Here is a 25,538-nt window from a genome sequence, read left to right on the forward strand (position 1 = left end):
ACAGTCACCTATGTCAGTGAGAAAACTAGCGTCAAGGCATGTGGCTCACGCCTTAAAAAGGAGCCAGTACCCCACCTGGTGGCAAAACCAAGAAAAGTCTGGAAGAGTTAAACCTCAGGCAATATTACTATGTACCTTGATGTTGGAAGTAAAATAAAAAGGAAGAGAAGGATCAGTTACAAGAGCACACAAATGTCACATACAATGTGTGGTAAGGATCATGAAAAATTCTTTCCCACAAGAGCAAAATATTCCTAGAGGATAAGAGAATGCTTATCCAAAAATAAAGTAATTACATTCAAAACCATCTCTTTTATGTAGATCTGGCTTGCAAACATATCTGATGATTTGCATTCTCGGAGAAATCCTCTGATAAATAGTATTGATCTCTCCTTTACCCAAAGAGCTGCAAGAAAAATTCCTGCGAGGTCAACATAATCTCTGAAATGGAAAAAATACAGATAAATCCCCAATTCAACTAGCTGACTACTGGTGGGACGATGTCTCCAGCATTCTGTTAAAAGGCTGTATCCCCAAGATTCTTCCTACCTTTCTGTTAAAAAAGCATTTCCTTTTGTCTCATATAAATTATTTCTGCTAAAATCGACGTCCGATATCAACCTCAATGAAGCAGAAGCACAGTTAAATATTGTGTTTCAAATTATACTACAGTCTAATAAAACTCCAGCAAAAATAAAAGTATAGTAGGATGGTGACTTTTAAATGAGCCCACACTACTGAAGCTAAAACTAATAATAATAGCTAATATTTAAGCTCTTACTTATGAGCTAGGCATGGTTCTGAAGTGCTTTGCAAGTATTAACTCATTTAAATCCCACCACTCTCTTATTAATAGTAGTTTTAAGGATGAGCAAACCAAGGCACCTAAGGGGTAAGTACCTTGCCAAGATCAAACAGCCAATTAGGCTCTGGAGTCAGTGCTCTTAACCAGGCACTTTAATAATTCTGTCCTTCTGAGTGCACAGCACTTGTGAAAGCCTGCCAGACTCTGGTCAAACACAATGGGCGTGGAAATGGTTGGACAACAACTGCTCTGTGGACAGTCCTCATAGTGACGCAGGCTGAGAAAGGCTTTCCAGTGAAGCAGCCACAGAATTGAGACCTGAAGGCGACATGGCAGGTAAGGGATCCCCAGGCAGAGGGCGCCATGGGGAGCAGGCCATTGGAAGGACCACAGGGAGCTTGGGGAGGCTGAGGGAGCTGCGGAAGAAAATGCCGCGAGGGAGGCAGGAGTCTTCTGATGTCACATCGTGGAGGCAAAGAGGCGTCATCAAAAGATTTTAAACCAGAAAGTGACTAGATGTGCATGTTGGAAAGATAAAGAAGGAAGAATCAGGCCTTGTAGGGTGAGTAGCAATTTAGAAGACATTCCAGGTAAAGTGAAGGGCAGACCAGTGCTTTAAAACTCACAAGCTTACATCTTCACCAACTTTGTCAAGGAGGCTGGGGCGGTAATCCTGGCAGCAGGGGTGCTCGCTAGTCCCCTTGCTCAAGCTAGGTTTGGGGTCTGAGCCATGTGTGGGCTGTGAGTGCCATCTACAGAGCTGGGAACACAGGAGGAAGAGCAGGCTGGCGGGAGGAGCAAGGGTAGGAAGGCCAAGCCGAGGAGCTGGCTTTCGGAGGCCGAGTGTGAGGTCCTGTGGGCCGCCATGGTGGATGTGTAGGGGGCTGCGGGAGATCCAGGTGTGGCGTTCCAATCCCCTGCCGGGATGGGAGGTCCACACATCGAGAGTCACTGCACACACAGGGAGACTGCAGCTGGGGGGCAGCAGCAGGTGCAATGAGTTTGCCCCTGAAGATCACACAGCATAAGAGGAAAGGGTGACGTTTTAAGGCAAGGGGTTTCTGACGATCTCAGACAGAATTCACGACATGGGTGGGGAAAAATTTCATTTTAATTTTTACTAAGCTCTAACTGAAATTCTTCATTTCCTTCTATTACAAATGTAGGCAACAACCCACAGTAGAATTAGACATATCTGTGACTTGTCACGTGTAGAAACCAAAGCTATCTTCATATCACAACACAGTTATTGCACATATCTCAAAGTATCGTTTCCACTCATCGCTACTTCAAAACTACAGTAGTTATCAGACCTGCCACTAGCTCTTGGTACATAATGCATTAATAAAGGACATGTATTACAATATTACAATATTACATTTTTGGGAGTATATTGATAACTGTATATCGGTATAATCGGTTTCCTTTGTAATCCTATGCATTCTAATTTTGTGCATTTAAATTTATACATTTAGTTTTATGTATTAAGCATTATTCTGAAAAGGGATCCATTAGCTTCTCTAGACTGCCAAAGAAGTCCCGTGGCACACACACCAAAGTAAAGAACATCTAATTAAACGGGAAAAACCACAGGAAGACACTTTCAAAAGGCACTCAGGAAAGGGAGGACCTAGTGTGAGACGATCCAGGATTCAAACCCAGGACTTCTGACTTGTGTTCTTTCCTCCACCAACTCCACACCCTAAAATGACACAAAGAGTAACCCCTTCATTTGTGTTAACACAGTGCTTTCACATGTATCAGCTCATTGGCTCATCACACAGACCCCGAGTAGGAAAAGGCAGGCAACCCCAACTGGTCTGAAACCTCAGAGGAGCTGCAGCCCAGAAGACACAGCTCTCCAGCCAGGCCCTGGGGTGGAACGTGGCATCTGCCACCGGACTCTATGGAGCCGTGGTCATGAGCACAGGCAGCCCTTCCCGGTCACCACATTAGCCAGCGCCTGATCGGGGAGGAAGGCGCAGTGGCTTCCCTTCTCTTCCGGCTTCCATTTGCAGGCAGGGCTAACAATTTATTTGGATTCTTTGCTCAAAGCTCTTTTATTTAGTTCTGATTGGTGATCCAGGGTGACTGACAAAATTTACAATATTTCAACTGTTTAATTTTCCTTTGGTTATAACCAGAACAGAAGCCTGTACTTAAGCAATTAGTTTGAAATTAGATAGACATGCTGGAACAAGGCGCTCTCTGTTCTCGCCTTGCTGTGCCCACCAACTGGTGTTCATGATTTAATCTGTGACGCGTGTTGCCAGGGCTGCGTTAGCGACAATGTTGCCTATTGTCTTCCCATCCTTTCCCTATTCGGCTTCATGTGCCATGGCTCATATCTATATTTTATTTTGTTTTATTTTGCTTCTCTTATTCTTACAGGGTCATTTTCTTACTTACCACAAATTGCTCTGAAATCTAATCTGACCCTCCAAAGGTCACGACATTTTGTACCTTGGTAAACAAAAAACTTAAGATGCACGTGCAGACACCCTTTGAGGTTACTGCAAATTTACTCAAAATTATATCATGAAAGCAAATTTTATCTCATGGTTGGCTAGATAACCTATCTTTTTTGTTTATCACAGATTACTTTGTCCCCTTCTCACATAAGCTTGCTTTCTTTTTACATGATAATGAGAATGTGGCTTTATATGATTGACATAATATGTTCTTCTGAAAAACAAGTTGAGTATTTGTTAATATGCATGTTAAAATGTAAATTATTATGTTTATAGACTGGCCTTTCATTTCTATGTTTCTCTATTCTTTTCTTTCTTCTTTTAATAAGGAGCCATAGTGAAAATTGTCATTTGCCCTCTGGTCACAGCCACCTAAAAACTAGAGTGAGAATTCTTGTGGGTGAAAAAGAAAGGTCACGGTTGGTTTCCGGGCCCCCAGAATGGAAGAATGAGGCCCTCCTGCTACCGCCTCTTGGTGGACATGTGCACACATGGACCCAGCCCAACCCTCCACCGGGTGTGCAGCCGAGGGTAACGCCCCGGCCACCTGCAACGCAGAGGGAGAAGGCACGGAACTTGGCAGCAACAAGCCCGTGAGACGTCAGCTTCTTTCCTCACCTCCCAGAAGCACTTTCTTCTTTTCTTGCCCAATGTAAGGAAGGAAGGGCTTTCTGTCACCCTGGCAGTTCCTGTAGCCTGAAGCCACTTGCGTTCATGCCCACCTTGTTTTCTTTGCATCGCTCTCAAGCTGCTGCCTCACAAGCCCTCTCCTTTCAGCCAAACTGGTTTATTCCATTTTTCAAACCTCCCTAGTTTTTCCCCCTTTTTGGGTTTGTGCCACTGCCCCACCACAATGCCCCTCCCCCTCATAGCCAGGAAAGGATTAAAATCCTCTCCAGCATTTCAAGGGGCAGCCCAAACCCACATCCTTCACAAAGCCTTCTCAGACCACCCTGGTTTAAAAAAATTTGCTTTCATTTCTCACACCTAGAACAAGCAGCAGCAGCAAATGTATTCGACAACTAATTATGCCTGATGACGTGTCTATTGTTCTCTGGACGGGTTATTTAAAGATTCTGTGGCATTTCATTTTTCATGTACTTACATCTTTTTCCTTCAACTAAGTTATCAATAACTGTGGGTCACAAGTTATACCTCTGAAATCGACCATTGTAAAAAGCATATAACAGGCAAATTCCACCTTACCCAGCATTCATATCTATTTGTGGATGGATTTGAAGAGATTGAAATCATTTAAATATATTTAATAGTAACTACAATAACAACAGCCAACACCATCACCACAATATCTTATTACACCCAATATCTTACTGACATTCCCATCTGCCCTAGGAGGTAGGTGCCATTATTGTCTCCATTTCTCAGATGAAGAAAATGGGGCCAGCAATGTTAACTTGTCCACAGTCATTTATTCAACATATATTTACTGAGCAGCTACTATGTGACAGGCATTGTTAACAGCATTAATGATTCAAAGCAGAAAGGCCCTAGCTGCAAGGAGATTATATTCCACTAGGGAAGACAGATTATCAACAAATAAAACAAATAAATACCAAACCAGATGATGCTAAGTGCTAAGAAGAAAACCAAAGCAGAGTAAGGGACTGGAGAGCGATGGGGTGGGGGACACACTCCTTAGATATGGCGGTCAGAAAAGGCCTCTCTGGGGAGCCAACACTTAAGCAGAGATCTGAATGAAGGAAGGTAACAAGCCCTGTCATTTTCTTGGAAAACGATTCCAGGCAGAAGAAAGAAATCGCAAAGGCCCTGAGGTCAAAACAAGCTTGAAGTGTTCAAGAATGACAAAAAGGCCAATGTAGTCAGTGTTGTGAAAGCAGGGAGGTCTGATCATATAAGGCCTTGCAAACCATCGCACAGGTTTTTTTTCCCCTAAATATAATGGAAAGGCCCTGGAAGGTTTTAATCAGGGGAGTGAAACGCTGTGACATCTTAAAAGATCATTCCAGTTTTATAGCTAAAGAACAGACTGAGAGAAAGCAGATTACTTAGGAGACTACTGCAGTAAACCAGCTGGGAGATGATGGTGGCTTGGATCAGAGTGACGGCTGAGAAGAGGACAGATCTAAGATATATTGTGAAGACACAGCTAAGAGGATTTTCTAATGCGAGTTGTGATGCAGGGTGTGAAAGAAAAGATGTCAAGGAAAATTGTAAGACTGGTGTATGAGTAACAGGGAGAAGGTTCCAATTACTGAGCTGGGGAACACGGTGGGTGGTGGGGAGAAGGAGGAACAGCACGTTTCAGGCGCAGATCAGGAGTTCCACTTTGGATGGGTTTAAGTTTGAGATACCTTTTAGATACCCAAATGAAGATCAGTAGGAAGTTGGATATATAAGTCTAGGGTTTAGGACTGAGATATAAAATAGCTTTAAACATTGTAGTTGGCTTTAGACAACATATTTACACCATGAGACTGACTGAGAATGGATAAAGGACAGAAGTCTGAGGCTCAGGGCCCTCTACATCTAAACATCAGGAAGAAGAGAAGGATCCAGCAAACGAGGCCAAAAAAGAGCTGCCAGCGAGATAGGAGAAAACCAGGAGAATATGGTGAGACAGAAGCCAGGTGAATAAAGGGCTTCAAGGATAGAGTGATCAGTTATGTGAAAGGCAGCTGAGAGACGAAAAAGAGGAAGACGGAACTATCATTGGACGCAGCAACGTGGAGGTCGCGGCTGACCTAGACAAGGGTGGTTTCAGGGGAATTTTGGACACAAACACCTACATGGAGCGGGTTCAAATGAGAATGTGACTACAAGACATTGCTGAGAGAAATGAAAGACCTAAATAAGTGGATATATCATGTTTCCGATTAAAAGATTAAATATTGTTAAGATACTGGTTCTTCACAAACTGATCTATAGATTAAATAATCCCAATCGTAATCATGTCATCAGGCTTTTTTCTGTAGAAATTGACAAGCTGATTCTAAAATGTGTGTAGAAATGCAAATAACCTAGAATAGCCAAAACAACCGTAAAAAATAAGACCAAAGTTGGACGATTCACACTACCTGACTTTAAGACTTTGACTACTAAGTCTGCAGTAATCAAGACCGTCTGATACTGGCACGGGATCAACAAATAGATCAATGAGACAGAACAGAGAGCTCAGAAACAGACCCCCACACATGGTCATTTGAATTTTCACAGGTTGACAGAGAAATTCAATAGAGAAAAAAAAGGCTTTACAACAAATGATATTAAAACAACTAAATATCTATATGGCAAAAAATAAATAAATAAATGTTGACCCCCAACCTCACACCATACACAAAAATTAATTTGAGATGGATCATAGACCTAAATGTAAAAGCTAAAACTATAAAGCTTTTAGATACGACATAGAAAGCAAGAAACATAAAAGGAAGAAAATTAGACTTAATCAAAGTTAAAAATTTCTGCTCATCAAAAAGATACTATTAAGAAATTAAACAGGTAAATCACAGCCTGAGAGAAAATATATGCAAATCATATATCTGACAGAGGACTGATATCTAGGATACAATTCAATAAAAAGAGAGCAAAAGTTTTGACTGGACGCTTCACAGAGGAAGATAAACTAATGATCAATAAGCACATGAAAAAGTGTTTAATGTTAATATTCATCAGAGAAATTTAAATAAAAAGCACAATGAGATATCACTATATACCCACGAGAACAGATAAACATTAAAAAAACTGACAAAAGCAAATGCTGGCAAGGATGCAGAGCAATCAGAACTCTCACATACTGTTGTCAGAGCGTAAAACAATACAACCATTTTAGAAAAAGTTCTAGAAGTTTCTTATAAAACTAAACATAGACTCAGCCTATGTCCCGATAATTTCACTCCTAAGTAAATAGCCAAAAGCAGAGAAAATAGATATCCACAAAAAGACTTTTGTGTTTGTTCACGGCAAGTTTAGTCATAATAGCCTCAAACTGGGAAGAGCCCAGGTATTCATCAGCAGGAAAAGGAATAAACTGTCGTACCGGCACACAATGGAATAATACTTAGCGATAGCAAGGCATGAATTACTACCACACACAATATGGATGAGTCCCAAAAACATTACGCTGAGTGAAAGAACTTTCACAACAGAGTACATACTGTGTGATTCAATTTTGATAATCTTCTAGAATAGGTAAAAACAGTATATGGTGGGGAAAAATCAAAACAGTGGTTGCCTCTGGCAGGAGGTGGGAGGCTGGGCTGGGGATTGACCAGGAAGGAGCACGAGGGAACTTTTGGCGGCAATGGTCACGTGCCACACCTTGAGAAGGGATGGACTGCAGAGGTGGTCCATGCCATTTGTCAGAACTCTGAATGATTCACTTAAGATTTGTGCATTTCAGCCTATATAAATGTTACTTCAAAAGAGAAAAGAACATAAGCAAATACTGAAGTCTAATTAATAGTATGTACACTGAAGTGTTTAGGAGAGAAAGCACTGATGCCTGCAACTTAGTTTAAAATGTCTCCAAAACATAAGGTGGGCTGATGAAAGATAGAGGGATGGATAGATAGAAAGATATGTGTTAAAGAAAACAGAATATTACTTCTAGAGGCTGGGTGGTGGTTATATGGGTGTTCACTTTAAAATTCTTTCAACTTTTCTTTACGGTTGAAAATGTTCATATGATAATGTTGGCCGGCGGGGGAGGAGAGTATAAGGTAAGGAATTGGAGACAGCGAGAACAGACAACTAATTCAAAGAGTTTTGCTTTAAAGAGGAACAGAGGGGCAGGCCCCGCGGCCGAGTGGTTAAGTTCGCGCGCTCCGCTTCTGCAGCCCAGGGTTTCACCGGTTCGGATCCTGGGCGAGGACGGGCACCACTCATTAGGCCATGCTAATGCAGCGTCCCACATGCCACAACTGGAAAGACCCACAACTATAATATACAATTATGTACTGGGGGCATTTGGGGAGAAAAAGCAGGAAAAAGAAAAGAAGATTGGCAACAGTCATTAGCTCAAGTGCCAATCTTTAAAAAAAAAAAAGGCGGGGGGGGGGGGAGGGAACAGAGAGGTGGGGCAAAGCTGCTGGGAGACAAAGGATTAAGGCAGCTATTTGTAAAGAAGTGAGACATTACAGAATGTTTGAATAAGAATGATCCGGTAGAAAGAGAAACTTTGGTGAAGCTAGTAAGATACTGTAGAAGCTGAGTTCTGAACAGGCAAGAGCAGAGGATCTGGTGGGTTGGGGTGAGGTGGACACCACCCCAACCGAAGACACACAGTTCATCCACCGCAAAGAGTGGGGTTGAGAGGACACAATTATGGGTGAATGCAGGAGGATCTAGTAGTGGGGAGACGAGGTGCTTCTCTTCTGACTGCTTCTAGTTTCCCATGGAAATAAGCAAGTTCATTAGCTGAGGGAGAGGCAGGAGGGGATGTTGAGGTGTGAGCAAAGAGGTGAAGGTGTGAAATAGCACGTGGGAGGACAACAGAATGAATTTACTCGGGAATGTGGTAGGGTTGCCATAAAGTGTTGAGTGGAGGGAGTGAGTGATCAATGTAATGTAATCAGAGCTCTGTGTGTGTTTGCGTGTCTGTGTGTCTGTGTGTGTGTTTTCCAGGTATGCTCAGCTGTTCAGAGGAAATGCAGAGTTATACCCGTATAACTCTGATTTTTAACCAGGGCTGAGTTTTGCAGGAGAGTAAGAGAGAGGGAGAGAGGCAACACAGCAATGGACCGTGGAATATAAGGCGAGTAGACAGGGAAAGTCGGAATACACGGGTCATTGATGGTAACAGAGTCAAAGGACTGGAGTAAAATCGTGGATCTGGTGATATTAGGAGCGAGCAGAAAAGATGGTGGACGGTGGAGCTGGGATCTGAACGCAGATGGCTGACTCCTAAGTCCACCTTCCTCACTGCACACTCGCCAGCATTTCCAGCACTTCCAGCCTCTATAATTCTCTGTGTTTGGACAATCCATGTACCAGTAAGACTCAAGGGCGTTATTTGCCTTCATGTCCTTAAAAGTAATTTTTATAGAAGTGTTCTTTACTTTCATGAAATGGGAAACATAAGACATAACGAGTTGGTGTGATTTTTCATCAGACAAACTGGCTACAAGAGGAAAATGTATTGTCTTGTCTCTGAGCACACCCCTTTTGGTCTTCTATTTCCCACTCCTAAAGAGAACATGTTGCTACTCAGAACAAATCAAATACCACATCAGGAGAATCTGAAGAAACTAGACTCAAAGTAATTATTTCAAGAGAATTTATTTTAAAAACATTTAAGCATTAAGTCAGCTCACTCTCAAAAACATCCAAAACCTAGTACTCTTCCAGGCATTTGGGATTTCAGGAAGACTGCTAAATGGGTATTGAAGAAACCGTTCTAAGGCACCACACTCTCCCGGGCATTTAAGTACTACAGGAAGAAGTCCAGATTCCCTTGCCTGGCTTTCTGCTGTTCAGGTCCCGTCCTTGACCACCGCCCTGCACACACATCACGTCCCAGGCATGTGAACTCCACCATTCCTCCACAAGACCCCTCCTGCCTCATCTCTGACCTTTTGCTCTTGCTGTTCCCTCCACCTGGGCCATCCCTTCCACCTGCCCAATCTCTGCCCATGCACATCGTCTTATCCTTCAGGCTCCAGCTCAAACACAGACTCCAAGTCAAAGAGTGACCACACTCCTCTGGAACTGCCAAAGCTGCATCTGCGCCTCTTAGACATCTACCGAGTTGTGTAGGGTATCATAGTTATTAGGTACCTACAGAATCTCCCCCTTAGAAAGAACCATTTAATATTTCAATCTGGAACTCTCCATGATTTACCTTTGTATTGCACTCAGAATGCCTCACACAGTGTCTGGCATAATAGTTAATCAGTAAACAGCTGTTGACAGTACAAATACATTTAAAGGGACTCATAAAGAAAAGCTGAACACAATGGAAGGCGTGCCTATTCTACGCTAAGCATTCTATGTCTAATACTAAGATATCTCATGCAGAGACTCAGACCTTATTATCGTGATGTATTACCAAATTATCCTTTATAAACTTTACCCCAATGTAAATGCCCATCATGAGATTCTAGCAATTTATGTATATGCCTTACCTGTATAACAGCATTGTCCAATAGAAATTACAGTGTGAGTCATAAGCAGGAGATACATACGTAATTCAAAATCTTCCAGTAGCCACATTAAAAAGTAAAATGCAGGTGCCAGCCTAGTGACATAGTGGTTAAGTTTGTGCACTCTGCTTCAGCACCCCAGGGTTTGCAGGTTCACAGGTTCAGATCCCAGGTGCAGACCTAGCACTGCTTGTCCAGCCATGCTGTGGTGGCATCCCACATAAAACAGAAGAAGATTGGCACAGATGTTAGCTCAGTGACAATCTTCCTCAAGCAAAAAAAAACCAGGAAGATTGGCAATAGATGCTATCTCAGGGCCAGTCTTCCTCACACACACACACAAAAAGTAAAAAGAAACAAGTGAAATAATTTAATGATATTTTATTTAACCTAATTTATCCAAATACTTGTAATTTCAACATGTGATCCATATAAAAATCATTAATCAGATATTTTACATTTGTTTTGTACTCAGTCGTAGAAATCCAGCGTGTATTTTACACTTAAAGCGCATTTCAGTTTGGACTGGCCACATTTCCAGTGTTCGATAGCCATGTATGTCCATAACAAACTGGACAGCACCGGTCTAGAATGTCCTTAAGGGCAGAGGCTGCTGCTTTCAGGCTTACACTCTCCACAGTGATGACCCATTCAGTGAGATGAATGCCACAAGCTTGTAAAACCAAGAGTGTCAAAGCACCAAGGACAGTGCTAGCTGCACAGCAAGGCTTCAAAAGCCACTGCCTCCCTTTCCTTCACATGCAACAGTCCCTCAATCAATGCTTCTGGGACTGAACTCCCAAGGTGGAAATGGTGCTACAGAATTAAGGCCGTCAGGCTCCCTTTATTCTGCTCTGTACTCTCCAAGGAGCCTTGTGGCCTTAATGTGGTTTCACAGCAGATTTTCCTTGTAAAAGAATATTTTACCCACCATTAAACTATCCAGACTACTTGGAAATAATAACTTCTCAGAATAAATAAAACAGTATCCTGTTTTTCGTCAGTTCCCAGTGGGTCTGACTTCTAACAAATGCGTGGGGTTCTGGATTAATTAATGAAAGTGGATTTTTTGAAGCTACAAAGCTGAATAAAAGACTCAAGAAGTTGGATCCAAGGAGCAGCCACTCCTGAGCCCACTTGGAAATGGCTTATCAGAGCAATCTTCTATCCCAGAGCCCTGTCTGTCCAGATCCTCCATCACAGCATCCTGTCTGCCCAGATCCCCGTACCAGGGTCCTGTCTGCTCAGATCCTCCATCCCAGAATCCTGCCTGCCCAGATCCTCCATGACAGAGGCCTGTCTGCCCAGATATCCCATCCCAGCATCCTGTCTGCCCAGATCCTCCATCCCAGGGTCCAGTCTACCCAGATCCTCCATCCCAGGGTCTTGTCTGCCCAGATCCTCCATCCTAGGGTCCTGTCTGCCCAGATCTTCCATCCCAGGGTCTTGTCTGCCCAGATCCTCCATCCCAGGGTCCTGTCTGCCCAGATCTCCCATCCCAGGGTCCTGTCTGCCCAGATCCTCCATCCCAGGGTCTTGTCTGCCCAGATCCTCCATCCCAGCATGCTGTCTACCCAGATCTCCCATCCCAGGGTCCTGTCTGCCCAGATCCTCCATTCCAGGGTCCTGTCTGCCCAGATCTCCCATCCCAGGGTCCTGTCTGCCCAGATCCTCCATCCCAGGGTCTTGTCTGCCCAGATCCTCCATCCCAGCATGCTGTCTACCCAGATCTCCCATCCCAGGGTCCTGTCTGCCCAGATCTCCCATCCCAGGGTCCTGTCTGCCCAGATCGCCCATCCCAGGGTCCTGTCTGCCCAGATCTCCCATCCCAGCATCCTGTCTGCCCAGATCTCCCATCCCGCAGTCCTGTCTGTCCAGATCCTCCATCCCAGCATCCTGTCTTCCGAGAGCCTCCATCTCAGAGTTTTGTCTGCCGAGATCCTTCATCACAGAGTCCTGTCTTCCAGAGTCAGGGGCTAATAACCTAAGCTGTTACTTGGGCCTCCAATTCTCACGGAATTGGAATAGGGTAAAGAATTAAGAACTCTAAAAATATTTAACATAATTGAATATTATTTGAGAATTGAAAAGGCATTTCAGAATCTCTTACGCCTCAAAGCAACATTATAATCATAAATTTACACTGGATGGTACAACAAAAATTGTAATTTGAATGCTCATGTTGTTCAAGCTCCTGTGTTGTTTGATTACATACTCAAAATGCAAATGAGTAAGTCTATTATATGTATTATATATATAATATACACAATACAATATCTCTGCCTGACAAAATTTCAATGAGAATAGGTAACATGGGAATTTCCCGACCAATTCTCATCTCTCATGCAAACGTTCTAGCCAAGCAAATACATTTTACAACACATGCAATGCCTTGTAGTTATGTCTGATACTAATTAACTCCCTTTACTAATAGGTCGTCACCACTTTAAAACTTCCAGTCTCTGTCCACCCATTCTTTGTTAGTTCCTTGTACATTCACTCAATTCATCCAGCCAGCCATTCATCAAACAAATATTTATTGAGTGCATGTGTCCAGCAGAGTGCTAAGCACCCAGCACACAACAGAGAATGAGAAAAGATGGTCTGGGCCCTGGGGAAGCTTATAGTTGAATTCTCTTGCCATTCACTTTTCGTTCTACTTTTCTACCTCTAGCCTCCCTCTGCGATCCCCAAGGCTGCGTGCCTTGTGCAGAAGTACCCCCTAACAAACAGGAACCTGGCTACGGTTTTACTGACTCTGCACAGTAAATCAGTCTGTCTGTTGCATTTCCTTCCTGAGCATATGGTCATCTGGGTTCAACACAGACCTACTTTCTGGACTGGTTCTGTTGAAATGGTCTGTCGGCACTGAGTATTCTTCCCCTTTTTTCTGAGATCAAATTACTTTCCCTTGGCAATTCCTTCCGTGTTTTCATTAAATAAATACCTGGGTGCCCCCAAGTGGCTGATGCTTCTCTCACACTGCAAGAGCTGGCTGTACCAAAGGCAGCACCCAAGAAAAACCTCCCAACCATAATATTAACCTAAGAGAAAATGCGATGGATTTATGCACCAGAAAGGAATCTAAAGTATGTTTGCGTATGTTATAACTCACTTAGATGTTGACATGCCCAGAAAATAAAATTAAGGACATTTTTTTCCCTGTCTAGTGTTCATGGCATTTAGCGTTCGTAGTTTGGAGTGGAGGGTGCGGGAGCTATAAACACAGCAGGTTGATGCAGGTGAAGGGCAGACGCTTCCTATGAAGCAGCAAGTACATTGTGCCTTGATCCTCATTTGAGTAAAGGGAATATCTTTTCTCTGATAATCTAATGAAATTCAGATAATACAAGAATTAACTTGGTTTAAAAAAAGGAAGAAAAAGATTTTTTTAAAAAACTGTTATGATTGTCAGCCTCAAGAACAAAATGAACCTTTGTGTTTGTGAGTGCACCTGCATTTCTCTTTGTAAGGACTGGAAGGAGGAGATAGGGACCCGTAAACTGATGAGATGGGTGACAGAGAGAAACAGGATTTCCAGTTGACTGACTGCCAAGAAAACCAAGCCAGGTTCACAGGCTAACACCAGGGCGGGGTATGGATGAATTCTTCCTTAGGGCGTAGGAAGCCTGGATCACTCATACAACTGGATTCGTCCAGTTAGTACATCCATAAACCTAACAGCTCGCCTCTGGTTCTCTAATAGCCTGTCTCTCATTAGCTCCTCAAATAAAAAAAAAGACAAAAACAATACAGCAACAAATAAAATAGCAAGCTTTTATTACACATTCTTTGAATTGTTCTAAAAACTTTTCTTGTCTCCTAAACACTGACCCAGAAAAGGACTGTCAAGATGATGACGAAACTCAGTTCAGTCCTACACAAAAGAGCTTCGACGCCTTTGCTGATCCGAGGTTTTCCATGTCTGTAAAAACTCCTCATTGCCAAAGACAGCTTAAGAAGACAAAGAGAGCACTTAGACTTCTGTCTATATACTTCTATTGCCAAGTCCAATGGTCTGTGCTTAAGTTCTCTGCTGCCATTACAGGGGTTGGTTTACGTTTGTTAATGAGATTGCCTATTTGAATTTTATGCCTTCATTCCAATGTCTACTGAATACCTACTATCTGCTATGCACTCTGCTAGGCACTGAGGATCCAAGGGTGAATAAGACAGATGCTGTTCTCAGAAAACTGGAAAACTCTTAGAGGAGGCAGCCTATGTGGCCCAACACAAAAGCACCCTGTGCACTAACAGAGCTGTGCGTGAAAGTGCTGTGCAAACAAGGAGGGTGGCAGGAGTGATTTAGCAGGCAGCGAAAATGGGTGGCCAGGAAAGACTTCAGAGAGGTATAGGGTGCTTCTATCTGTAAGTGGACAAGGGAGCAAGGGCATCTGATTCAAAGAGCCCCAAAGCAGGAGAGCACATGGCATGCTCTGGCACTGAGCATTCCTACAGAGAAAAGAGAGAGGGAGGGAGGGAGGGAGGGAGGAAGAGAGGGAGAGAGAGAAGGAGAGAGGATGAGTGTATGTATATTGGGGAGACTGGAAATGAGGTTGAAAACCAAGTGACTGCCACACTGAAAAGGGGACTTGCTGTGGTCTTGATGAGGATTATTTTAGGCTGGTTACTTTTAAAAACTGCAGATGAGAAGGAGGCTCTGAGGAGTGGAATTTGCTTGCCCTTTGATGAGAGAGAGACATTTGCATTTGTGAAGAAAGTCTCCATCTGTGGGGGTGTCTCCCTCTCTGCACTAGGAGGAAGGGGGGATGACCTTATCTCTAGAAACTCTTAATGGGGAAGGCAAGGACTTAAGTTGTTTACTGTCTGGTAACCTCATGTAACTGACCCCTCCTCCCCCCACCAACATCCTCCTTTGTCTTTAGCTGAAGATAATATTTAAGGTGGTGGCTTCTGCCATTTACTTAATATGGTCTGATTCTTATCTAAAGTTATAGGACCACCCAATAACCAGACCCCACCTGCCCTGATACCATTTTAACAACTTTTTTTACATATTCTTTCCTTTGTCTTGTAAAGAGATAACTCACAAACCTATGCCTTAAATTTAGCCCTACTCTCAACCCATGTTTGCAGCAGCTGCAGCAGCAGCTCCTCCTGCCCACGGGTCCTGTCCCCATGCTGGCAGCAGCTCTGACTGCCCATGGGTCCAGTCCCCATGCCAGCAGCAGCTCCTTACTGCCCATGGGTCCTGTCCCCATGCTATTCCACATTATTCTCTAAATAAAAGAGCACTACTGCCAGACCTTGAGAGTCCAAGAAATCTTTCTTTCAACTCTTCAGCTCGCCAACCCCACATCAGTCTGAATGTTTGTGTCCCCCCAAAATTCACATGTTGAAATCTTAACCTCCAAAGATGATGGTATTACGAGGTGGGACCTTTGGGAGGTGCTTAAATCATATAGGTAGAGCCCTCATGAATGGGATTAGTGACTTATAACAGACCCAAGAGAGCTCCCTAGCCCTTCTCAACCTTGGGAGTACATAGTGAGAAGGCGTGGCTATGAACCAGGAAGAAGGGACTCACCAGAAGGTGACCATGCTGGCACCTTGATCTTGGACTTCCAGCCTCCAGAACTGTGACCAATAAATTTCTGTTGCGTATAAACTACCCAGTTGGTGGTACGTTGTTATAGCTGCCTGAACAGACTGAGACAGATCTTGAATGACATGCCAAAGAGTTTTAGATCCAAACTTTGGCGACAGGAAGCAAAGAAGGGTTTAAGCTATACAATAACATAATCCAAAATATGTTTTAGAAAGGTCACTGTAAACCTGGAGGCAGAGAATGGGCATTGTTCCAGTCTTCCACAAGCTAAGAGCCCACTGGGGCAGTGGCCAGAGTGGGAATGGAAAGGAGGCCTTGAGGAAGAACTTAGTAACCAGCTGAGTTAGAAGGCAGGGCGGCAAGAGAGTCAAGGATGACCACATTTCTTACTTAACCAAGGAGGTGTGGGCCACCCCATTGCCAGGTGAGGGCAAAGCCTCAAGGGGGGCGGGAGGCAGGGTGTCATGACACCAACTTCAAGAGGATGGGCGGGTAAGTCAGCAGGCTGTAGCAATGGACCAGCTTAACACTGCAACGAGAACAGTGGGTTAGGAAATTTCAGGGTCATGGGTGATCTTCCCCGGGGCAGTTTCCGGAGACGAGGGGACCGACGTACATTAGGAGGCCACAGCTCCTGGAGCCTCTTTCAAACAGGATGGCAGCAAAGGCAAGGAAAGCAGGAAATAAGCAGAGCCAAGAGAAGGTCTGGACACATGGCAGAGACTTGGGCATTCTGTAAATTGAAGGGAAAGATTTAATAGTGATGAAATGGTTTCGTAACTGAGAGTGGGGGTCCCACAGGAAATCCCATAGAAGAGAGAAAAACACACCTAGAAGATCTCCCAAGCAGTCTGAGATAGATAAGAGGCAAGGGGGAAGGAAATATTTGGAGTTAAGAGGATTCGAGGGAGTTCACGCCTGCAGCCTATTTTCTTGGAAAGAAAGAAGCAAATTCATTTATTGAGAGAGGGGTGGAAGTTTATTTGCTGCCTACTATGTGCCAGGCATTGTTCCAGGCTCTGTGAATACAAAAGAGAACAGACAAACCTCCTGCTCAGAGGAAGCTGACATTCTAAGTGAGGTCCTAACCAAGGCTGGGAAGGATGTATTTTAAATTGGGCCAATTAGCAAAGTCCAACCTGTTTTCAGCTTCGTTCTGAGGTCTAGGAACAGAAAAGGTAAGGTGGATTCAAATTTCAGTTGGTAGTTTTGCAATGAAAAACCAGGCTCACCCAATTATCATCCACAAATAAATATACACCAGAAGTCTGCAGTATTTATTAAGAAACTTAATTGCTGCTTGCATAAGGAACTACATAAACAGAATTCTATAATTGGCACCTTTTTTTAGATCCTTCATTCACGCACACAGCAAATCTTTATTGGCACTATGTGCTAGACATGGTACTAGACAAAACAAAATATCTGCTCTCATGGGGTTTTCATTTTAACAGGGCAGGGGCTGCAACAAGTATATAACATGGAGCTCGGAAGAAACAGAAAGCAGAGCAAAGTGATGGAGCAGGGCAGGGTTCTATTGCATTTTATTTACTTTTTTTGGGGTGAAGATTGGCCCTGAGCTAACATCTGTGCCAATCTTCCTCTATTTTTTATATGTGGGACACTGCCACAGCATGGCTTGATGAGTGGTGCATAGGTCTGGGCCCAGGATCCGGGCCAGCAAACCCCGTCCTGCTGAAGTGGAATGCTTAAACTTAACCTCTGTGCCACCGGGCTAGCCCCAACAGGGTTCTATTTTAGAGAGATGGTCAGGGAAGACCTCTCTGATAGGAGATATTTAAGTAAAGATCTGTAGGAAGTAAGGATGCAAACCACTCTGCAGTGGGAAACTTCAGTTCACAGCTCACTAACTGCATTGACATTCATTGCACTTACAACCTGTATCTACTTCTTATAAGAGCTAAGCAATTTCGCCCCGATCTGCTGTGAAACCAACCCCTAAGAAGACCCGAGTCGCTCATGGAATGTTCCTGTGTGTTCTCAAAACCGTCTCTACAGGTGTGGTCTCTGCCCTCCTGCAAATCCACAGTTATGGGACCCACACACACAGTGTCTGCTAGCTCCAGGGGCTTCACACCTCCTGAGCTTACAGTCAAGATGGCACCATGAAGGCCAACAGAATGACTTTAGCAATCTCTCACCTGACCACCTTTGCCAAGGTTTCTGAGAAAAGCTCATTAGACTTGGAAGTGCCAGTGCCTGGCACTGAGTGTGGCGTAAAGTGAAGGGTCAATAAACACCTGCTGAAAGATGAGTGAAAGCCCCGATGTTGAATTATTCTCTGGGAATCATATACTTAAATTTGGTAGAAAATCCCATAATGAAGACCTTATGTGTATTCTCCTCACAAAATTAATACCAAACATTTGCAGTTCTGCCCTCACCAAAAGTCACCAATTTCTCTTTTCAAGTGAATTTAAATCAGACAACAGAACTGAGTTTTTCAAATTCTTCACTTATCTTAAAACATACATGTCTATGTTTAATATAAAAGAATATAGAAGTTCTGGAATTAGTGGTGATCAATGCACAACTTTGTGAATATACTAAAAATCACTGAATTATACACTCTAAAAAGATGAACTTTACGGGGTGTGAATTATATCTCAATAAAGCTGTTATTTAAAAAAAGAATATAGAGAATCACTTCAATAAAAGATTAATGAGCATCTGCGTTTCAGCAGTAAAAACAGATTTGCAATGCTACTAATTTTTACTTTAATTACAAAAGCTATTATTGGTTTTAATAAATAATGAAAGAGTCTATTTGTATCTTTGTACCCAGAAGACAAAAAAGGCACAAATGAGAAAAAATACATTGTACCATTAAAAAATTGGACATCTTACCATTCTTTGTAAAAACAAATTTTAAGTTCTGCTAGCTCTGATGGGTTCACAATGGTTGACAAGCCTCAAAGCTCTTTACTTGCTTAATGGAAACATCAAGAATAACACCTTAACTATGATAAAGAGAGAGATAAAACAAAGCAGAAAAAAAATCATTAAAATTTGCAATTACTACCAAGCTCTCATTTTAGCTACCAGTTGTAGCATCAGTCCACCTTCGGCTAGAATATCAGAAATGAAGAAACACAGATTTGTTTTTATACTATGTCTCTGGGAGATAACTAAATAATAGCATACCATGGCTCTGGAACCAGTCAACTTGGCTAGGCTGAACTACACTCCCCAGAATTCCCTCTCTTGTATGTTTCCAGTGAGGGTTGGCTACAAGGGATATTCTTTCCTGGGAGTGAGAGCAAAGAAGAGAGGGAGCAGCCATCATGCAGCATACACACACCTTTCTCCAGTTATTCAATCAAATAGTAATCTAGTGCTGCTGTGAAGAGATTTTGCAAACATAATTAAGGTATCTAATCAGTTGACTTTAATTAGTCAATTATACCTAGTGGGACCCATGTAATCAGTTGAATGCCCTTTAAAAGAGGACTGAAACCTTCCCTGAATTCAGAGACTCCAAGCTCTAGCTCCTGCGCTTGGAGTTCCAGCCTGCTCCTGACAGTCTCTTCTTCAGTGCTTGAATTTCAAAACCTACGGATTTCAAGCATGCTTACCCAGACCCATAACTGAGTAAGCTGATTCCTTATTAAAAAAATCCCTTAATCCATATAGCCTACTAGCCCTACGTCTATGGTAACCCTGACTGATTCATGTTGGAGCTGCTGCTGAGAAGACACAGAGGAAGACCTCTCGGCATAGAATCATCCAGAAAGACACTAAAGAATCTCACTCTTGCATGAGCTCTCTGCCAATCTCTTGCAATAACGACCAGGAGAACAGAAGATTGTAGGGTAATTAATTTTTCAAAAAATGAGATTTATAATAATTGAGAGATAGGGAGTGAATTAAGCACAACGCCTGCAGCTAGGCGTGGCTATGTGCCTAAACTCTGGCTGATGAGATGGAAGTAGGAGAGTGGGAATTCTGAGAGAGATCCTTAAAAGGGAGATGGCCTGCCCTCCTTCCCTCTTCATTCTCTGCCTGTAACGTAAGGAAGATGTTTGGAGCTCCACATATCCTGGAGGTAGCCGACCGGAGAGCTGAGAGAGCCAGACGATTCCTGGAGCTCTCATGCCTGCCCCCAACTGCCGCCATCCAGACCACTTTTACATGAGAAATAAAGCCACTCTCTGGGTCTCTGATACTTATAGCTAAATACAATATTAACTCATATAAGGACTGCTTTCTCCAGTTTTCCTATCCCCTTAGCAGTAGACGAACACATTATAAAGAATAGCTATATTTAATTTCACTGCTCTGTACAGGGGGACACATTAAGTGTTTAAGAGGATTAGAGCAGAGAGTCACAGTGAAAGCCCATCTTTATTTCTCCATGCTTCTATGCTCTGGCAAAAGAATAAGAGAAAAGTTTTCACAATCTGCCATAAATGCCTTCAAAAATCCGCTAACTTTAATTCCCATGGAATAGATTTCATATGGCGAGGCTGTAGTCACATCCAAATTCGCTTATTTGACAGATCTGTGCTGTAGAAAACTCACTCCACCATCTGTTTATTAGGCCCTGTCTTTTCATGTTGGAGTCCTCTGATTTCTCCCAAACCAACAACCCTGGAACATGTCTAGGGGATATTTTTTGCTACATGCAAACTACATGGTCATTCCACAGCCTAGAATTCAGTTCAGTAGCCCTGGGCTTTCTGGATGTGCGTGAATGTAACCACCAAGAGTGGCACACACTTTGGGCAGTGACCTTGCCAGCTTGAGCTCTCCTGTGTCACTCTATCATGGTGAAAAACTGCCTGACACACCAGGCAGCTGACAACTGTGGGAGAAAAAAATATCAGGCCCGTGACCAAGGGGAAAATAAAGTGATTAAGATGGAAAACACAGCAAGAAACATCAAACAGGAAAAAGTTGACATTTCCCAAAACTTCAGCTTAAAGTAAATTTGTTTTCTCCTCGCACTGACTACAAAAGGCTGGATCAAAGGATTAACGTGGTACACAAGTGTCAGATGCCTTCCTGACGGGTCGTTGATGACACCGCAGAATCTTTGACTCCTTTTTTCAGAGGGAAAAAGGGAGGCGAGGTGGAACATAATCATAACTCTGAATAGATAAACTTGAGAAGCTTAAGTATAAACACAATGAGCCAAACTGTCCCAGTATGAGCCACACTTGTGCCTCAGCTCCTTTGTTTGTGCTATTTCCTTCCTTTCAGGGTTCCCTGAACCTTCCTCTCTGTCTAGTTCTTGGGCTCCTAACCCCTGACACCATCCCTCAAACACTGGTCCTTGGGGTTCTGAGCTCTAGCTGGTCTACCTGTCGACTCTGTCTTTCTACATCCTCATGGGGAGGAGGTGTCATAGACACTCATGGGTTCACCAGCTTACTACTCCCATTACCACCATTCCTTTCCTCCCTTTCTCCAGAATGCCTAGAACCCACTGAACTGTTTCACAGGCACCCATTTTATCAAGTTCAAAACTGAACATGATTAAACTTCTCTGCCTCATATCTCAATTCCATCCTTTTCCCTTTCCCACACTCAGTCACACATGTGCCACCCTCCATATTCCACACCTCCGTTATTGGCCCCACCAGGTACCCAGGGGCCACTTCCACTCTTTTATCTACTCCACCTTATTTTTCTACTAAGAGTAGTGGGGGAGCAGACAACCCCAAAGTGAAATCCATGTTCTCGGAGTGCAGATGGATCGGGGGCCTCCTGGCCTTCAGACATTCATGTGCACCAGCTGGTCTGCAGGAGGAGAAGGGGGCCTTCAGACAGACAGACCTCTGTGACTTCCAGGAGCCAAACCAGGAGAAGGAAGAGGGGCTGTTCCCCTGCCCTGCTCCAGACTGGCCAAGGCTGCTGCACTGAGCAGCTGCAGGAAGAAATGGAGACAGCTGTCTTCCTCTTGCCTCTGTGAGTCACAAAAAAACAACCCCAACAACTTCAGGCTCCTGGACGCAAATTTCTGCAGGGCACATTCCAGTCTCCAACACCTTTCTAGAGCCAGATTTGCAAACTTGGGAAAGCGAGGCCCTGCATGAACCTTCCTTGGCACAGACCCCATTCTCCAGGAGGGCACCCGCGGGTGTGGGGCCTCATCCTCAAATCCCTTTGGTGCGCGGTCATCAACAAGGAAGCCAAAGCAGAAGACTGCAGAGGCTGTGGGGCTCTGCAAGCACATGCAAGACTGCAGGAGTACCTGGGGGAGGTTTTTATTAAATGTCCTCCATGGCCACGTTTGAACACAAACCACCGGCATTTGCATCATCTCTGTTAACCTGACTTCCTGTGAGCCCTCATGCTGGCAGGGTCTGAAGGCACTTCCTAAGTCTGTCTGCTACTTTCCCCCCAAACTACAGCTCAGATTCTTTTTCCCTACACCCTCCTTCAAAACATTTCTACAGATTGCTACCAAAGTGAGCTCCTAAAAATATGACTCCAGCAGTGTGCTGGGCTGGCTCATCCCAGCTCCTAAGAACTGATGGGTAAATTTTCAGGAATTTTATGAATCAGTTGTTAAACGTATCACTTATTAAAAATTAAATTATATAAACTTACAATGAAATCAATTATATTAAGCCCAAGGTAATAAATACTCAAAATTTATCATTTCTTTATTACTTTAGTGCATTTTACTAATATCCATGCTTTTCAAGTTACTTAGGTCTATTTTACCTGCCTGTGGAAAGACTGTATAATGTTACACAATTGCACATCTCTTCCCAAACCCCTGTAACTTGAAATCAGCCATAATGGGAGAATGACACATGGAAATTGACAAACCCAACAAATCATAGCTTGATTTTGGTTTTGTTGGTTGTTTAGGCTTAAGAAAGTGATGGAGAAGATGTTAATTAAATGTGTGGCACCTGTAGTAGTTATGTCGCAAATAAAAACAAAAAGTTGAGGAAATACTCTTCTAGTCCCATCTACTTCATAAAGAAGATGCATAACGAACAAGTGAAGTTCTGGGATATGCCTTCACTGTTTCACTTTCATCTTACTCCATGCCGTAATAGAAAACATCGACTACCTTCTTTTGTCAGTTGTAATCATAGGTTGGCTACAGACACAAGAATTCAGCAAAAACCAACAGAAACCTGACAGAGTCAATTATAAGTCAATAAGACTTTACGACAAAGAGTATTGTCTGTTTTATCATTATTTGTAAATTGTATAGTACACATCCCTTATATCAGTAAAATTTATTTTACGTATATATATATATATATATACACACACACACACACATACACATTTATTTGGAGAGCTGGTGGTTAAACATTTACCAGCACATCACTGTATAAACCTGATTAGGTGGTTCCTTTGTTCAAAAATCTCAACAGCTCCCCGTACCGGCCACCTTTTAAGCACTCCTTCAAACCCTGTCAAACTCACCTGGTATTCCTGCCATTGCAATGGCAGCCGGTTCCATGAAGAATGCAGCCAGCTTCACACAAGTGCGACCTGACCGGGCATCTTTAGCCCAGGCTCCTCTGATGCTGCTCCACGTGGCGCCCATGGCAACCTGCCTGGCAGTCAGACATGCCCATCTGAAAAGGTGGGGCTGCCTTTAATCAATGGGAGACGAGAAATATGGATAAAACGTCTCCCTTTTTTCTCCAGGGGAACTGTACTGAGACGCATGTCATAAGACTTCTCCTGACAAGATCCCTCAGAATCAAGCCATCAGTTGCCTACAGCAACAGCCAACTCAATAACGCCTCCTTCCCCGTGTGACTCTCCCTGGTCCTTCACTCCTGCTCCCTAATGGCATTCCCAGTTAAACTACCTGGCACAAGACTCTCCCACAGGACAGAGTCCAAGCTCCTTATCTTAGCAGAAACGGCCCTTGAAACTGGGCCTCTATCTCCCTCTCCTGCTTCAACTCCTAGCACGTCACACCCTGGTCACCAAGAACACACATACGCCTTCCCATCTCTGATGCTTTGCTCATGCTGTTCCCTCTGTTTGGAATGCTCCCCAAAAGGTTGTGGGGAGAGGTATAAAAATCCATAATTGACTATAACCACAACCTTACAAATAAGGAAATTGAGGCCCAGAGTAGAAAGGTCTGGCCCAAGGTTTCCAATGGCTAATTTAAGACAGAGTTGAACACTCTCCTACTTTATATGGGCTTCTGCTTCTGGTTCCTAAAGTGTCCTTGAAGATCTCTATTCTAGTCCAGAGGGTCTACTGAACTAAACGTTCCCTCTTTCTACCTCCCGAGATACACAGATTTCCATTTCTCTTTAAACTATTACTTTTTATTGCCTCAGCCATTTTGTCTCTCCCCGAAGAACAGCTATTAATTGACTTTTACTCAATGACTCAATCTGATTCCTCAAACATTTGCAGGCCACTTTATACAAGCACTTATAATGAGTGCAGTGAGGAAGACAAAGTGAGTAAGACATATTCTTTACTTAGAAGGAGTTTATAATCCTGTGAGGAAGACAGACTTGCGCACCAATATATCAACACGTGGTGCTATTATTACAATGGGAGGGAAAAGACAAAGAGCTTTAAAATATCTGCTACACTTATTTAAATACATACATAGAATATATATCCGAGAAATGTTCACATGCATAGCATATAAAATGGAAGGAAGAGCAAGGTGACATACTAAGAAAACTATAAGCAAAACGAAGAAGAGCTGGAAAAGAAGGCTATTTACAGATGTAAATATTTCAGAACTAACGATTAACCCACATCAATCAGTCAACAAATGTATGAGTGCCTGTTATAGATCAGCCCTTTACTTTTTGTACAAATATATTCTATAATATTTCAGACAAGCAACAGCCCTCAAAACATTGATTGCAATCATACAAAAAGAGACCTTTAAGAAGATCTGGTCCAGTCCCCTCCTAAAAAAATCAAAGCCCCAAGAAGTTTGTCTTCTTACCCAATCTATTTCCCCTGAGGGAGCCAGCCACATTATTCTTTCCCAACCACTCAGACTTGAATCCTCGGTCTCCCTTGCCTTTTCCCTGTCCCTCATCTTCCGGAACCAATCAACCACCAAATCTGTGGCTTCTGCGCAGACCCATCACACAACTCTATCCCTCCCACTTCACGCTCTTCTTCAGCTCATCCCTGCTTGCGGATTAGGCTGCCCCAATAATTCCTAACTGTCTCTCCTGAAATCACTCTTTCTCTTCCCAAGCCATGCATCACAATGCCATCGTTGCCCTTCTGAAGCCTGGCTCTGATCCTGCTCTTCCACGGCTGCCAATATCCAAAAACCAAGAGCATGCTTACTTTAACTTTCCAGCTCTCTCATTCACAATTCCATCTGTTCCTGGCTGTTCCTTCCCCCACACCCACCCTCCTCTCCACCAACTAGACCACATCCCTACTCCCATACACATTCTGCACTCTTGCCCCCATCAGGAGACTGGGATGGTGCCATCCCCCAAAATGCCCTACCTGTCCAGGCGTTATCCACTTGTCAAGATCCCGTATAACCTCTCCCTCTTCCATTAGGGCTTCCCAGATCTCCGGTTGTTCATTAGTCTTTTGACCCACTTCTCCACACCCTCTTTCCC

General features: G+C 43.4%; 1 protein-coding gene and 1 long non-coding RNA gene across 4 annotated transcripts in view; one reads left to right on the top strand and one right to left on the bottom strand.

Annotated features, from left to right (window-relative positions):
- PLD1 (phospholipase D1) overlaps positions 1–25,538 on the bottom strand; it is a 201,813-nt gene that overhangs the window by 161,131 nt on the left and 15,144 nt on the right. The window contains exon 1 of one of the 3 annotated variants that reach the window (XM_070242373.1): positions 23,383–23,537. The exons of the other annotated variants lie outside the window; for them this stretch is intronic. The gene's annotated coding sequence lies outside the window, so the exon portion shown is untranslated. Of the gene's footprint in view, positions 1–23,382; positions 23,538–25,538 lie in introns of those variants that run through there. 3 annotated transcript variants of the gene reach the window in all.
- Positions 1,036–6,204, top strand: LOC138919110 (uncharacterized). The gene is made up of 2 exons (XR_011429021.1): positions 1,036–1,141; positions 3,606–6,204. It is a non-coding gene; the product is annotated as an uncharacterized lncRNA (long non-coding RNA).

This window comes from Equus caballus, chromosome 19, assembly GCF_041296265.1.
Source record: "Equus caballus isolate H_3958 breed thoroughbred chromosome 19, TB-T2T, whole genome shotgun sequence".
Lineage (NCBI taxonomy): Eukaryota > Metazoa > Chordata > Mammalia > Perissodactyla > Equidae > Equus > Equus caballus.